The sequence below is a fragment of the Lissotriton vulgaris genome, chromosome 3_1 (genome assembly GCF_964263255.1).
Source record: "Lissotriton vulgaris chromosome 3_1, aLisVul1.2, whole genome shotgun sequence".
Classification (NCBI taxonomy): Eukaryota; Metazoa; Chordata; class Amphibia; order Caudata; family Salamandridae; genus Lissotriton; species Lissotriton vulgaris.
In genome coordinates, this window is record NC_141689.1 from 1571456662 (window position 1) to 1571472550 (window position 15889).

Genomic DNA, 15889 nt, shown 5'->3' on the forward strand with positions numbered 1-15889 from the left:
ATATGTGCAGGTCTCTCAGTTTTGCCTTCACCGTGTCAAACGATCGGCGCTGCTTTTGTACCTCCTGGCTATAGTCCGGGAAGATCATGATTAAAGTGTTCTCGAACCTGATCTCCCCCATCTTACGCGCCTCCTGTAGGATGAGGTCTCTATCAGCGTAGTTAAGAAATCTGGCGATAATCGGGCGCGGCCTCGCCCCTTCGGGTGGTTTCGCCAAGAGGGCCCTGTGCGCCCTTTCAATGACGAAGCAGTTTGAAAAGGAGGCCTGTGGAAACGTGGACAGTCACCATGTGCGCAGGAAGGCCGCTGTATCCGCCTTCTCAATCCCTTCTCTCAGGCCCACAAAGCGGAGGTTATTTCTTCGCGCCCTGTTTTCAGCATCGTCCACGCGCCTCAGTAGGTGCCTGTGAGAGGCCTGTAGCTCCGCCATGTCTCTCTGGAGCGTCGTGATGGAGTCCTCTGCCTCCGAGATCTTAGTTTCGGCCGTCCCCACCCGGTCTTTCAGGTTCCGGAAGTCTTGTCGGAGCAGGAGGACCTCAGACCCCACCTCGCCGATCTTAGTCTCTAGGGCCGCCCTTGAATTTTGTATATCTGACCTCGAGGCCTGTATGGCTACCAGGAGCATGGCCGTGTCCGACGGCTTCTCCTTACCCCCAGTGGCCAAGTCTTTCTGCGTTTTGGGAGTGGTGAACGTCTCCATAGTTTCCTGCCTGGCCGACCTTAGCGCTGGGTCTTTCCTCACCATTGTCTTTTCAGGGCCCCTCCGCCGGCGTAGAGCAGGGAGTGTCTCCTTGGGCCTAGCTCCTTCTTCCAGTGCCACTTCGGATCGTCCCGCCGCCCCTTCCCTATGGGCAGCTAAGGCCAGGAACCGGCAGAGATATCCCTTATGGTGGAGCCTACTCAGTGAGTGGGGGAGGAGGATAATGGTGCTCCAAGTTCGGGTGTTCCCCAAGTCTCTACCGCCGTCTTATAGGCTCCAGCGCGGAGACCCCTTCGGTTGGCGGGCCTTCACCGTCCCCTCTCACCGTTACAGACTTGGGTAGGGGTGTCCCCATGCCCTCCCGTTGTTTCCAGAGGCCACGGTGTAGTCCCTGAGCGCAGATCCTGGGCCTCCCCCTTCGTCGCGGCGGGCCGCTAACACAGTAATCTCCCCTTCTCCTTATCGCAGCCCCCGATCCACCTGAGTGGAGGGGGGGGGGTTCACGGAGGATGTCGGCCGTAAGCCTCTGCTTCCTCCCTCACCGGGGCCCGTGTCTTGCCACCTTACTCCTCACCTCGAATGGAGATGCCCTGTAGGCTGCAGCCTCTCTGCGGGAGCACTATCGAGGCCTCCCCCTCCAGTCAGGCCTCCACCGACTGCGCTGCACAGCGGTAGTTTTCCTCCGAGCCTCCCGGTCTTCCCCGGGCCCAGGGGGGTCACCCTCGGTCGGTGTCCAGGGTCTCAGGCCTTCCCCCGTGCCCCTGTTGGCCGTGCTCTCCGATTTCTCCCCCTCCTCTCCCCGACTCCCAAGCCTCAGTCCGTGCGGCGGGGAGGGGGGGGGTGGTGCAGGATATCCGCGGGGGGGCCTCGTACCTTCCGCTCCACCAAGGGGGCCGCGTCGCTCGGCCCCGCACCTCACTGCAGCCTCTGGTAACCGGCGGTCGGGTGCGTCGGCCTGATCTTTCCGGCTCCGGGCTCTCTCCGCCCGCCGGGCACTCCCGGCGTCCTCCCTCCTCCTCGCGGCGGATCAGCACAGAGGTGGGGGGCCGTCCGCTCCCCTGAGCAAGCGCCGGAGCTTGTTCTCGATGTGTCCCCACCTCCGCCGCTAGCCAGGACACTTCCCTCAGGCCACCGCTATGTTTCGGAGGCGTCTTCTTCCTCCGGGACTCAGGGCGCCGCCATCTTGTCAGTCCCCCAGGCCGGGACCGGGCAGGAAACTTTTCGTCGATGTCTGCCGCTTTTACTGCTTGGAGGCCCAGCCGAGCCTTACCGATCCTGCAGGGCACCTTCAGACACTGTTTTGTGCAGTGGATTTCTCGTTTAGGGTCCAATTAATGCATTTACGACGGATTATGGGCAGTCTTCAGCAGGAGCTGCGCGCAGGCACGTCCTACCCGGCCATGCAGCTAGCCACGCCCCCGATGCATCCTTGTTCTTGTGGCTGAGGAGACAAATTTTATTTTTTCACCTGAAATCACCCGACATCTGGTAGCATCTTCCTATCGCCACCCTGGTCACTGGCTAGTGGCCCAGACTCTGTCTCCTCTGCTTTCAGGTTCTTCACATCTCTGATCCACCCTTGGATCCACCCAGACACTTTTCCTCTGGTCGCCTGCAGCACTTCTTCGCAGCTCTCCATTGGAATCGACGACAAAACCAGACACGAAAAGACACCTGTGCACCCGGCTTCCCTGGGTGAGGTAACATGAGTACTCCGGTGCTCCCGTGGGTATTGACTCTCCAAGTGTCCTAGTCTAAAAGGGTTCCATCGCAGTTCACCTCCTTGTACCCTTAATCTTTAAAGTTGTAACTTGTTTGTTTTCCATAGAAAGTCAATTTTAACCCGCATCTGTGTTTAGACACTGCACGCATCTCCCGTGGGCCTCCTACATCCTAACCTTTGGTTGTTCTAAGTAGCCCCAGTGATTCCACAGGCCCTAGGCCTGCTTTATATTCCTCACGTGGTTCTTATACCACTATTTTAGTATATGGTTTGTGAAGCCCCTAGGGCAAAACGTATACTGTGCAACTTATCGTATGCTAATTAAGTTCCTTGTATTGCACTTTTACCTCTGACCTCATAAAGAGTCCAGAGGGATTGTGTTTAGAATAAATACATATTTATTTGATATATACCTTGTGTGGTGTGCTTTCATTTGGTACTCAAGAGATTATAAATGGTAAAACAACTTGCTTAACTTGTCTGAAGGCTGCTCTCCACAGCTACCACTAAGGATAGCTTTCTATAAGGTTGGCTTTATAACCTACCATCAAAAAGGGTCGATTGGACTGGTGCAAGGTGCCCACTAGAATATTGGACATCATATACCAGGCCAACTTCTCACAGCCCCTAGGGGACATCTGTGGCCTGGTGTCAAGTAGATGACAGGCGTCCAGCCATGGTTTGGTGGATCAGGGAAAAGGGGGAAACAAATTCCCTCGAATGGTTCAGGTATATTGCATGAACAAGAATGGCCGTGCAGAATGCAGCACACATATGAAGAGCATAAATGAGGAGAAATACTCCTTGTTGCGCCACTCTAACGCTTCCTATTGAATGACATTAGTTTTTTTGAGCTGCCTCAGATTTACAGATCCATGTGCATCTGGGGCAGCGTAAAAAAGCAATGGGTGTTGAATGTAAATGCCCACAACAAACCTCATTGCACGCCCCTTTGACACAGATACCTGCGTCAAAAGGTACGATATTTACAAGGCGGCGTCAAGCCACCCAAAGTGGCTTAGCGCTGCTTTGTAAAAATGGAGCGGGGCATTGCGCCACTAGAGCGTCAGAAAAAGTGATGCTCCAGTGGCGCAATGCCCTTGTCAATATGCCCCACAATGTTGAAGGGGTGAGTATTGACTTATATATGTCCAATTTGTCTAAATATCACTGGTTAAAGGTTTCTGAGCTCTGCCTTTTGGCATAAAAGCAGTCCGAGTTGCAGGGGGGTGAATTAATTTGCCAAGCATCACATAACCAGGCCAAGTGGGGGAGCCATGATTAGAATTGTTGAATGTTACATAATACATTGATACAGCAGATTATTAATGATTCTCATTCCTTATGCATTCACACCTGGGCCCCCTCCCTGAGATCAAGGCTGCCCTTGGCAGACCCCATCTCCATGAGGGCAGCAGCAAGACACACCAAGAAGGCACTGCAGTGCATCAGTTTCACTGCTCCCAGGGCACCCCAGCTCCTGGGGACCGAAGAACAAAGCATCCAACTCCTGCTCCCATAATGCAGGAGTAGTAGGCTTAGCTGCTCCCACCGCAGGAGCACAAGAAGAGGTGTTCCAGCCGTGGTTGCAGCAGACTCCATGATTCCGGCTCTTGTGCAGCAAAGAAGCGGTGCATCGGGAGACTGCAAGGTCCTAAGGGCCTTGGGACTCCCCCCATAGCACCAGGGGTTTAAGTGGGATGAAAAAACGGAGGGGGTCTCTCAAAGGGGTGTGGCTGATGTAATTAAGGGCTTGGCTTAAAAATACCTACGCTCTGTGCTTAGCATCGTGTCTGTGCTTAGCATAGTGTGCTGCCTGTCTGGCATTTTGTTGTTTTTATCATTGCGTCAGATATCCAGATACAACAAGCAACATTACACATACAACAAGCCAGCACTATTGCCTTTGCCAATGGTTGTCAGTTGCATAAAATAAAATTAACAAAAACTCTGCTTCCATTGTTTACAGTATTGAAATTGCTTCCATAGGGGGGGGGGGGGGGCGTGGCTTAGGCGCCGAACGAGATGGCTGCCTAAAGGGGTAGCTCCACCACATCGGGATGTTCCTGACACCTGCGGCCCGTTTTCCGTCTGACTTTTCCCCCGCAACTTGCCGCACTATATATCGGAGCCTGCACAGCACCTGGTGAGATCTCACCAGTGATTTAGCGCATCGCGCTTGTTGACTTCTGAATGCTTTTACTGCCGCTCCGTAATTCCAGTAACGGCCGCCATTTTGAGGATGCACACCTTGTGCTCGAGGTTTTAACGTCCTCGCAGAGTGCTCCCTGAAAGACCCTTTCTTCGTTTGGTCACAACAGGATCTCCTTTTTAATACTATGTACAATTCTTGCCTCAGGAAGCGCCCTTCCTATCTTCATAACGCTATGTATCACTCTACCTTGGTGGTCTTCATTATCTCCTCCAGCAGTCCGCCATTTTAAGTGCGACTTTCCTCATGACCTCCACAGAATAATAGATTCCCCACCTGCACTGCTCTTATTTCGCCAAGCTTTTGAAATGTGATACAATCACTGCAGCATGCCCACTTTCATTTATTTTTCCTGTGTGATTTTGAACATATGAACACTTGCTGTGGCGCATTCTTCATATATGCACCTCCTGCTTGTTTTACTCTCACCATTTTTGGAGCATTATTATTTATCAACTTCTGCCTTAATTTGCCTTATCTCAGGACTGCTTGTCTCTGGATGTTGCATTTTGAATGTCCCTTTCATTGACTTTTTTTAAAATAGCGCAATTTTTTTTTTATAAGCAAACTTCACTGGACCTTGTAATATTCTTTTCCGTATTCTACGCTCCGAAGACTGATGTCTATGGGCAAACTGCGCAATCCGAAGTTTGTTTTTGTTCCCTCCAGAAATACCTCCTCAGCAACGCCTTCAGTGTCTTCAGAGTCAGGCTCCTCGTCTCACGCAGATCAAATGGCAGGTGTTGCCTCTAATCGCTCCTCCTCGACCCAACCCAGTTCCAGTAAAGCATCTCCACCTACTACGTCTTCTAAATGCTTAAAACAAGATCCTCCATCTCCTGATAAATTATTGTCACTTATCTCTATGGAACTCATTTTAGAGGAGATTTGCAATTTGCGCCCGTTTGTAGAAGAAACCAATAGTAGGATGCAGTTTCTTGAGAAGTGGTCTTCTACGGATACTAGAGTATCCTCTATGGAACAGCAAGCTTCAGAAATACAAACTAATTCGCAATGCATCACTTCTTTGGAAAAGTCGGTTCTTGCTCTCCAACAACATACTGAAGACTTAAAAAACAGGAATAGGAGAAGCAATCTTCACATTTATGGATTACCGGAATCTCTGGAAGGTGATGATCCTGTAGCGTTCTTTACTTCCTTTCTTCCAAAACTCCTGGACATGCCAACTTATCTTAGCATCCAGAGAGCTCACAGACTTGGACCTCGTTCATCTACTTCTGCTTCATCTAAGCCACGAGGTGTCATCGTTTTCTTCTTGAAATTTACGGGTCTTCTTTCAGTTCTATCTGCAGCTAGATGTAAACGGCAAGTTTCATGGCTTGGTCAAAGGGTATTTTTATCTCAAGATGAATCCAACGCCACCGCGACCAGACAAAAGGAATTTTTGAACCTTCGCACCCCTCTACGAACTCTGGGCGCTAGATTTGGTTTATTCCTCCCATACATCTTCAAGGTCACTTACCAAAATCAAACATGGACCTTTCAAGACCCTGCGGAACTCAAGAACTTTATTCACATTCAAACGAATAACCGCATGGATACGTCTACTTCTACTAATGGATGAATATTTAATCTTCTTAATTCCTACAGGATTCCTGCTGTTACTTCGCATTTGCTTATTTAATGCAGTTTTGGTTATTAAGATTTCTTAATTAGTTATGTTAAGTCTTCTTGATGATATATGTTTGCATGACCTTTGACATTGATACTGTTACTCTTTGCTTTCTCCAACGTTTCCACACAGATTGTTGCTCCGTTGTATGTGACCTAATGTAGTTCACTGTTTTTAAGCGGTCGGGTGCGTCGGCCTGATCTTTCCAGCTCCGGGCTCTCTCCGCCCGCCGGGCACTCCCGGCGTCCTCCCTCCTCCTCGCGGCGGATCAGCACAGAGGTGGGGGGCCGTCCGCTCCCCTGAGCAAGCGCCGGAGCTTGTTCTCGATGTGTCCCCACCTCCGCCGCTAGCCAGGACACTTCCCTCAGGCCACCGCTATGTTTCGGAGGCGTCTTCTTCCTCCGGGACTCAGGGCGCCGCCATCTTGTCAGTCCCCCAGGCCGGGACCGGGCAGGAAACTTTTCGTCGATGTCTGCCGCTTTTACTGCTTGGAGGCCCAGCCGAGCCTTACCGATCCTGCAGGGCACCTTCAGACACTGTTTTGTGCAGTGGATTTCTCGTTTAGGGTCCAATTAATGCATTTACGATGGATTATGGGCAGTCTTCAGCAGGAGCTGCGCGCAGGCACGTCCTACCCGGCCATGCAGCTAGCCACGCCCCCGATGCATCCTTGTTCTTGTGGCTGAGGAGACAAATTTAATTTTTTCACCTGAAATCACCCGACATCTGGTAGCATCTTCCTATCGCCACCCTGGTCACTGGCTAGTGGCCCAGACTCTGTCTCCTCTGCTTTCAGGTTCTTCACATCTCTGATCCACCCTTGGATCCACCCAGACACTTTTCCTCTGGTCGCCTGCAGCACTTCTTCGCAGCTCTCCATTGGAATCAACGACAAACCAGACACGAAAAGACACCTGTGCACCCGGCTTCCCTGGGTGAGGTAACATGAGTACTCCGGTCCTCCCGTGGGTATTGACTCTCCAAGTGTCCTAGTCTAAAAGGGTTCCATCGCAGTTCACCTCCTTGTACCCTTAATCTTTAAAGTTGTAACTTGTTCGTTTTCCATAGAAAGTCAATTTTAACCCGCATCTGTGTTTAGACACTGCACGCATCTCCCGTGGGCCTCCTACATCCTAACCTTTGGTTGTTCTAAGTAGCCCCAGTGATTCCACAGGCCCTAGGCCTGCGTTATATTCCTCACGTGGTTCTTATACCACTATTTTAGTATATGGTTTGTGAAGCCCCTAGGGCAAAACGTATACTGTGCAACTTATCGTATGCTAATTAAGTTCCTTGTATTGCACTTTTACCTCTGACCTCATAAAGAGTCCAGAGGGATTGTGTTTAGAATAAATACATATTTATTTGATATATACCTTGTGTGGTGTGCTTTCATTTGGTACTCAAGAGATTATAAATGGTAAAACAACTTGCTTAACTTGTCTGAAGGCTGCTCTCCACAGCTACCACTAAGGATAGCTTTCTATAAGGTTGGCTTTATAACCTACCATCAAAAAGGGTCGATTGGACTGGTGCAAGGTGCCCACTAGAATATTGGACATCATATACCAGGCCAACTTCTCACAGCCCCTAGGGGACATCTGTGGCCTGGTGTCAAGTAGATGACAGGCGTCCAGCCATGGTTTGGTGGATCAGGGAAAAGGGGGAAACAAATTCCCTCGAATGGTTCAGGTATATTGCATGAACAAGAATGGCCGTGCAGAATGCAGCACACATATGAAGAGCATAAATGAGGAGAAATACTCCTTGTTGCGCCACTCTAACGCTTCCTATTGAATGACATTAGTTTTTTTGAGCTGCCTCAGATTTACAGATCCATGTGAATCTGGGGCAGCGTAAAAAAGCAATGGGTGTTGAATGTAAATGCCCACAACAAACCTCATTGCACGCCCCTTTGACACAGATACCTGCGTCAAAAGGTACGATATTTACAAGGCACCCAAAGTGGCTTAGCGCTGCTTTGTAAAAATGGAGCGGGGCATTGCGCCACTAGAGCGTCAGAAAAAGTGATGCTCCAGTGGCGCAATGCCCTTGTCAATATGCCCCACAATGTTGAAGGGGTGAGTATTGACTTATATATGTCCAATTTGTCTAAATATCACTGGTTAAAGGTTTCTGAGCTCTGCCTTTTGGCATAAAAGCAGTCCGAGTTGCAGGGGGGTGAATTAATTTGCCAAGCATCACATAACCAGGCCAAGTGGGGGAGCCATGATTAGAATTGTTGAATGTTACATAATACATTGATACAGCAGATTATTAATGATTCTCATTCCTTATGCATTCACACCTGGGCCCCCTCCCTGAGATCAAGGCTGCCCTTGGCAGACCCCATCTCCATGAGGGCAGCAGCAAGACACACCAAGAAGGCACTGCAGTGCATCAGTTTCACTGCTCCCAGGGCACCCCAGCTCCTGGGGACCGAAGAACAAAGCATCCAACTCCTGCTCCCATAATGCAGGAGTAGTAGGCTTAGCTGCTCCCACCGCAGGAGCACAAGAAGAGGTGTTCCAGCCGTGGTTGCAGCAGACTCCATGATTCCGGCTCTTGTGCAGCAAAGAAGCGGTGCATCGGGAGACTGCAAGGTCCTAAGGGCCTTGGGACTCCCCCCATAGCACCAGGGGTTTAAGTGGGATGAAAAAACGGAGGGGGTCTCTCAAAGGGGTGTGGCTGATGTAATTAAGGGCTTGGCTTAAAAATACCTACGCTCTGTGCTTAGCATCGTGTCTGTGCTTAGCATAGTGTGCTGCCTGTCTGGCATTTTGTTGTTTTTATCATTGCGTCAGATATCCAGATACAACAAGCAACATTACACATACAACAAGCCAGCACTATTGCCTTTGCCAATGGTTGTCAGTTGCATAAAATAAAATTAACAAAAACTCTGCTTCCATTGTTTACAGTATTGAAATTGCTTCCATAGGGGGGGGGGGGGGCGTGGCTTAGGCGCCGAACGAGATGGCTGCCTAAAGGGGTAGCTCCACCACATCGGGATGTTCCTGACACCTGCGGCCCGTTTTCCGTCTGACTTTTCCCCCGCAACTTGCCGCACTATATATCGGAGCCTGCACAGCACCTGGTGAGATCTCACCAGTGATTTAGCGCATCGCGCTTGTTGACTTCTGAATGCTTTTACTGCCGCTCCGTAATTCCAGTAACGGCCGCCATTTTGAGGATGCACACCTTGTGCTCGAGGTTTTAACGTCCTCGCAGAGTGCTCCCTGAAAGACCCTTTCTTCGTTTGGTCACAACAGGATCTCCTTTTTAATACTATGTACAATTCTTGCCTCAGGAAGCGCCCTTCCTATCTTCATAACGCTATGTATCACTCTACCTTGGTGGTCTTCATTATCTCCTCCAGCAGTCCGCCATTTTAAGTGCGACTTTCCTCATGACCTCCACAGAATAATAGATTCCCCACCTGCACTGCTCTTATTTCGCCAAGCTTTTGAAATGTGATACAATCACTGCAGCATGCCCACTTTCATTTATTTTTCCTGTGTGATTTTGAACATATGAACACTTGCTGTGGCGCATTCTTCATATATGCACCTCCTGCTTGTTTTACTCTCACTATTTTTGGAGCATTATTATTTATCAACTTCTGCCTTAATTTGCCTTATCTCAGGACTGCTTGTCTCTGGATGTTGCATTTTGAATGTCCCTTTCATTGACTTTTTTTAAAATAGCGCAATGTTTTTTTTATAAGCAAACTTCATTGGACCTTGTAATATTCTTTTCCGTATTCTACGCTCCGAAGACTGATGTCTATGGGCAAACTGCGCAATCCGAAGTTTGTTTTTGTTCCCTCCAGAAATACCTCCTCAGCAACGCCTTCAGTGTCTTCAGAGTCAGGCTCCTCGCCTCACGCAGATCAAATGGCAGGTGTTGCCTCTAATCGCTCCTCCTCGACCCAACCCAGTTCCAGTAAAGCATCTCCACCTACTACGTCTTCTAAATGCTTAAAACAAGATCCTCCATCTCCTGATAAATTATTGTCACTTATCTCTATGGAACTCATTTTAGAGGAGATTTGCAATTTGCGCCCGTTTGTAGAAGAAACCAATAGTAGGATGCAATTTCTTGAGAAGTGGTCTTCTACGGATACTAGAGTATCCTCTATGGAACAGCAAGCTTCAGAAATACAAACTAATTCGCAATGCATCACTTCTTTGGAAAAGTCGGTTCTTGCTCTCCAACAACATACTGAAGACTTAAAAAACAGGAATAGGAGAAGCAATCTTCACATTTATGGATTACCGGAATCTCTGGAAGGTGATGATCCTGTAGCGTTCTTTACTTCCTTTCTTCCAAAACTCCTGGACATGCCAACTTATCTCAGCATCCAGAGAGCTCACAGACTTGGACCTCGTTCATCTACTTCTGCTTCATCTAAGCCACGAGGTGTCATCGTTTTCTTCATGAAATTTACGGGTCTTCTTTCAGTTCTATCTGCAGCTAGATGTAAACGGCAAGTTTCATGGCTTGGTCAAAGGGTATTTTTATCTCAAGATGTATCCAACGCCACCGCGACCAGACAAAAGGAATTTTTGAACCTTCGCACCCCTCTACGAACTCTGGGCGCTAGATTTGGTTTATTCCTCCCATACATCTTCAAGGTCACTTACCAAAATCAAACATGGACCTTTCAAGACCCTGCGGAACTCAAGAACTTTATTCACATTCAAACGAATAACCGTATGGATACGTCTACTTCTACTAATGGATGAATATTTAATCTTCTTAATTCCTACAGGATTCCTGCTGTTACTTCGCATTTGCTTATTTAATGCAGTTTTGGTTATTAAGATTTCTTAATTAGTTATGTTAAGTCTTCTTGATGATATATGTTTGCATGACCTTTGACATTGATACTGTTACTCTTTGCTTTCTCCAACGTTTCCACACAGATTGTTGCTCCGTTGTATGTGACCTAATGTAGTTCACTGTTTTTAATCACTTCTTATACTTATTTATGTAGATTTGTTGATGTGTCTCCCCTCAACTCATATGGCTCCTCTCCTTCATCTCCAGTCCTGATGTGGTTTGGACTCCCATTCTCGGTTGATTCGTCTTGTTGAGTGTCACCATTTCCCAATTGTCTTCTTTTATGTTCACCTCAGGTATGTTATTTTCAGTCATCCTTTTTGGATATGTACTGTCTCTCCTTGTATTTTCTCCTCTTCACCGTTTCCATTTCTCACTTCTTTCTCCTTCTTATTCACTGATTATACGCATAATTCTTCTGCCTTTACCCTTCTTTTATGCCTACTTTTGTACAAACTTCCTTTCCTTTGTTTTCCTTCATTTCAGTGCCTTTTCTGATGCTCTTTATTTTTCTCACATCTTTCTTTTATTTTTTGGCAATGTTTCACTTTTATGCGATATTGTGGTTCTTGCTTCTATTGAATTTATACTGTTTGAAAATTCAGATTTTTCTCCTGGAATGTAAAAGGTTTTATTAGCCCTATTAAGCAGCAGAGAGTCCTTTCCCATCTGGCCTCTTATAACCCTGATATAGTTATTTTACAAGAGACCCATCTTACAGAGTCTGAATCCCTTAAACTAAAAAGGAGCTTTGTGGGGAAGGTTTTGTTTTCGCCTTCAACTAACCAAAACTAATGGAGTTGCCATTTTTGTCACAAAGAACCAAAATGGAAAGTTTTGTCACAAGAAAATGATTCTAATGGTATATGGATATTAGCTAAGTTATTAATTAATTCTATACCATTAACTGTTTTTAATGTTTATGGCCCCGCACAACCCGATTCCTCTTTCTGGCCTTTAATCCCGAAAAAAAATAATTCAGCATCAAGATGATTTGTTTATTTTAGGTGGAGATTGAAACCAGATTGTTGATCCGTTCCTTGATCGTAAATCCACAGTTCGCTTTACACCTCATAAAACTCACAAGCAATTTCTTGACACTATCTTACAATCATGTCTCATTGACTCTTGGCAACTCTGTCATCCTGATACTTTGGATTATTCCTTTTTCTCTCCTCCCCACTCATCCTTATCTCGTCTTCATTAAATTTTTCTCTCTCATTCTCTATCTCAACACTTATTGTCTTCCTCTATTGAACCCATAGTAATCCCGGACCATGCTCCCATTGTAACGGACCTTGATTTACTTTCATCGCACCCCAAATCTTCTCGCTGGTGCTTCAATAGCTCCCTTCTTAATGATCCTAATTTCTCTTCCTCTTTCCGTTCTTTTACTAATGAGTTCTTCTTGCTTAATAGCGACCCTCATACTTCTCCTCAAATCCTCTGGGACTCCTTTAAAGCCAGTGCAAGAGGCATCATCATTGATTTCATTTCTAAGAAGAAGAAGCAATATCTCAAGAAGTGGAAAGACTCATTGGTTTATATAAAATATTTGGAACATAAATTTTACACTTCTTCAGACAAATCTATATCCCCTGAACTTTTACGAGCAAAATTGGAGTTTAATAAGTCTACTACGGATAACCCATCTTTGATTCTTCTTCATAGTAGTGCACGTTAATATGGTAGTCATAATAAACCAGGGAAACTTCTAGCTAATTATCTTAAGTCACGTAAAGAACGTACTCTTATAGAATCTATTCACTCTTCTGACAATACCCTCCTTCATATAGACAAGGACATTCTTAATCAATTCCAATTATTTTATCAACAGCTTTATACTCCAGAATCTCCTCCTACTCCTTCTCTTATTCAGTCCTATTTTAAGAGACTTCCTAAACCCTCTCCTTCTCATCTCAACATTCCGAACCTTGACCTTGATCTCTCATTACATGAACTTTCTATAGCTTTAACATCCCTTACTAAAGGTAAAACACCTGGTCCTGATGGACTCCCAGTTGAGTTTTATTTACACTTTTCTGATCTCTTACTTCCTAGACTTTTCACGCTTTTTTAATCATTTTTCTCATCTGGTAAGGCAGAAGGTACCTTTCAAGATGCTACCATCTGTCTTATTCCTAAAGATGGTCATAATCCACAATTATGTAAAAATGATCGTCCAATTTCTTTAGTAAATGTGGACTATAAATTATTCGCTAAATTACTTGCTTTACGCTTAGACTCTTTCATGCCCCATCTCATTGGTAAGGAACAATGTGGATTTATTAAAGGCAGACTCACCTCCAACAATTCTCACCTTTTTCTTAATGTGTTAAATAAAGCCTCATCTCTTTCAATTCCTCTAGCCGCCATCTCTGTCGATGCAGAAAAAGCCTTTGACTGAGTTGATTGGTCTTTCTTGTTCGCCTCATTACGATGGCACAGCTTTGGTCCCAAATTCATATCCCTTATTTCCCTCTTATACTCGGCACCCAATGCTTCGGTGCTTGTGAATGGTCATGTTTCTTCGTCTTTTACTCTTCAACAAAGTGTATGTCAAGGTTGTTCCTTATCCCTACTCTTTTTTGTTTTAGCACTTAAACCCTTTTTGTCATCCGTCCGTAACAATCACTCCATTTTTGGCTTTCCATATGGGGATAAACAACTGAAACTTTCTGCATAAGCAGATGATATTCTATTATTTATTTCTGATCCAGAGGTATCTGTTCCCCCTTTATTATCTAAATTCATCTTATTTTCACGGGTCTCTGGATATAAGATTAATACTGATAAGACCAAAATTATTCCTTTGACCAAAACTTGTCTTCCCCATCTTTTCTCTTCTGCGGGCTTTGCTTGGAATAGCTCAAAGATCAAATACCTAGGTATTGGTTTTCTAACTCTATTCCCTCTTCAATTAACTTAAATATGTCCGCTGTTTTGTCCAGTATTGATAAATCACTCTCCGCCTGGAATCCTCCTTTTCTTTCCTGGTGGGGTTGATTAGATTCAAATAAGATGATGATAGCTCCTATTCTAATATACATCTTCTCTATGTTACCTGTTCATATTCCTGCAATCCATTTTACACGAATTGACTCATCTCTTTCGAAGTTTCTTTGGAAGAACAAAAAATCTAGAATCTCTCTTGCAACTCTTCGAAAACCCAAATCTAATGGTGAAGTTAATTTTCCAGATTTCCATCTTTATCATAAATCTTTTTCATTTCGCCAAGCCTCCAGATGGCTTTCGTCAGAACCTTCCCCTTTTACCCCCTTTTGGCTTCTTTTCGAGCAAACACTATTGCTACCCTTGATGAAGTTATACGCTTCTCTGCCAAATCTCATTATACCTCACTTCCCTTATTCAAAAACACTTCTTCTATTTTAAAGCCCCTGGTTTCTCCTACTACTGTCACACATAAATCTTTTTTAAATTCCCCCATTTGGTGTAACTCATTGATCCTTTTAAATACCAGACCAATTTTTTGGAACACTTGGAGAATAAAGGGCGTCATATGGGTTACCCAACTTTTTGATGGAGTTTTGCCTTGTTCCTTTCCCCAATTTCAACACTTATTTCATTGTCCCCGATCCTTTTTACAGAAATTCACCATCCTCATGGCACTAATTCTTGACCTTTATTATTCTCTTCCATCCTCCTCATCACATATGTTTAGTTCTCCTCTCCTTAAAATTCTCACTACCCTTCCTAAAGCGTCTCTGGTTTATAAATGTTTCACTTCTCCTAATCCAGATCGTATCAAAACTAAGCTGGAACTTTCCTGGGAAGTGGACTTGGATTGTACGTGGTCTGTTGTTCTCTGGGATAAGATATGGTCCAAATCCTTAAAAATTTCTTGTTCTGCTTCTCTTACTCAATCTTTATTCTATCTATATCATCAACTTTATTTTTCTCCTCTTTCTTTGTCATGTTTTTCAACCTCGTCTGATTCTAAATGTTGGACATGTGGTACTCCTAATGCTGATCTTCTTCATCTCTTCTTTCTCTGTCCTGATGTATCCAAATTCTGGGACAAAATTTGGTCATATCTTACACATATCTTTACGCTCACTGTTCCTTATTCTATGACTCTTCTCTTCTTGGACAGTCTTTCTGATTCTTTGGACCTCCCTACACATTCACATGGCCGTTTTGACCTTATACTTGCTCTTGCATTTCAACACATTTCATCTAATTGGAAGTCCCTCACAAACATTTCCATACAAGGTTGGTGGAATACTCTATGTCATTTTCACAGACTGGATGTTGCCTTTGCCTCCTCCTGTAAACCACCCCGTAATACTGATCTCTTCTGTTACCTTTTACCTCCTATTTGGATCGTTTGGCCTTAAAGAAATCTCTGTGTGTAAATTCAGAAAATTTTAAACCTCCTTGAAGATGTTGACTCTCTACCTACTTGTCAATTTTTTTTACAGGCTTCTTTTATTACACTATTTTTCCATTGAATTTTATGTATTAAATGTTTATTTCATTTACAAGTATGCCGCTATTCATAGTTTTACTATTTAACGTTTATGTATTACTAGTTTAATTTCTAATCCCCTTCTCCCCCTATGTTCCCCTTTTTCTTCACTCCCTTCCCTTCATCTTTAAAATTCCACTAAAAGCTATTTGTTTCTTAATATTGATATCAGCGTTGCTCATATTTTATATCATATATGCATATATTTTTTGTTATTTCTTGCTGATGTCTATGCTTGTTAACAATTTTCTCAACAAAGCTTTTTCAAACTTTAAAAAAAAAGAAAT